At 36.8% G+C, this 1,648-nt stretch overlaps 1 non-coding gene across 1 annotated transcript; it reads left to right on the plus strand.

Moving 5' to 3' along the window:
• Nucleotides 1-262: 262 nt before the first annotated feature.
• LOC132651717 (U6 spliceosomal RNA) lies at nucleotides 263-370 on the plus strand. Its single transcript, XR_009589300.1, has one exon. It is a non-coding gene; the product is annotated as a U6 spliceosomal RNA (small nuclear RNA).
• Nucleotides 371-1,648: the final 1,278 nt, after the last annotated feature.

Here is a 1,648-nt window from a genome sequence, read left to right on the forward strand (position 1 = left end):
GATATGAAGATAGAATTGGAAAAATTAAAAAAAAAACACAAATGGAGGATATTGTGAAGAGAAAGAAGTAGGGAAGAATACAGGAAATACAGAGGTTTGCATAAACAATAGACTACAAGAGATGGAAGAAAGAATCTCAGATGTGGAAGATACAACAGAAGAAATCCATGTATCTGTCAAAGAAAATGTTAAATAAAAAAACTTCCTGACCCAGACTTTCCAAGAATTTCAAGAAAACATGAAAAGACAAAACGTAAGAATAGTGCTTGCTTAGGCTCCACATACAATAAAAATTGGAGCGATACAGAGAAGATTAGCCTGGCCCCTGTGCAAAGATGACATGCAAATTCATGAAGCATTCCATATTTTTAGACCATCATAGCCCGAACTACAAACTCGAGGAACAAACAGTGAAGGTTATAAATAACCAGATGCGTAAAGGCAGACTTAAGAACACACCCAGCCAAAATCAGGACATAATGACCTCACCAGCCACCCCACAAACCAAAGGACACATCAATTCACTAGATATATAAGAAAACGACCTAAAAGCTATGTTTGTCCAGATATTAGAGGCCCATAAAGATGAAATGAACAAAGCCCTCAGAGAAATAGTCAAAGAAATCGAGATGAAACAAGAGGAAACAAAAAAATTGAAGAAGATATCAGAAGATGGAAAGATCTCCCATGCTCATGGGTTGGTAGAATTAACATTGTGAAAATGGCCATCCTGCCAAAAGCAATCTACAGATTCAATGCAATTCACATCAAAATACCAATTCAATTCCTTACAGACCTTGAAAAAAAGATTCTCAGCTTCAAATGGAGAAACAAAAAAACCCAGAATCTCCAAAACAATCCTGTACAACAACAGATCATCTGGAGGTATCTCCATCCCTGATCTCAAGTTGTACTACAAAGCAAAAGTAGTAAAAACTGCATGTTATTGGGATAAAACAGAAAGGAGGATCAATGGAACCACATAGAACACCCAGAAATAAACCCACACACCTATGAATACTCGATTTTTGACAACATAAAACCGGAACACTCCTTCACTGCTGGTGGGAATGTAGACTGCTACAACCACTCTGGAAATCTATCTGGTGCTTTCTCAGACAATTAGGAAGAGCACATCCTCAAGACCCAGTTTTACCACTGCTAGGTATATACCCAAAGTTTGTTCAAGTACACAAAAGGGATATTTGCTCAACCATGTTTATAGCAGCTTTATTTGTAATAGCCAGAACATGGAAACAACCCAGATGTCTATCAATAGAGGAATGGATACAGAAATTGTGGTATTTTTACACAATAAAATACTTACTACTCAGCAATCAAAAAGGAGGAAATCATGAAATTTGCAGGCAAATGGTGGGATCTAGAAAAGATCATTCTGAGTGAAATATCCCAGAAGGAGAAAGACAAACAGGGTGTATTCTCACTTATATAGACCTATATGATATGATAGATATAATGAAATCTATACACCTAAAAAAGGTAACCAAGAGAGTGGACATGGAGTAAGATGATCAATCCTCATTTAGAAAGACAGATAGGATGTGCATTGAACTTATGACAGGAGTTACTGAGCACATCTGAAAGACTCTAACTAGCAGTGTTTTCCAAGCAGATACAAAGACTCATG

The sequence above is a fragment of the Meriones unguiculatus genome (assembly GCF_030254825.1).
Source record: "Meriones unguiculatus strain TT.TT164.6M chromosome Y unlocalized genomic scaffold, Bangor_MerUng_6.1 ChrY_unordered_Scaffold_23, whole genome shotgun sequence".
NCBI lineage: Eukaryota > Metazoa > Chordata > Mammalia > Rodentia > Muridae > Meriones > Meriones unguiculatus.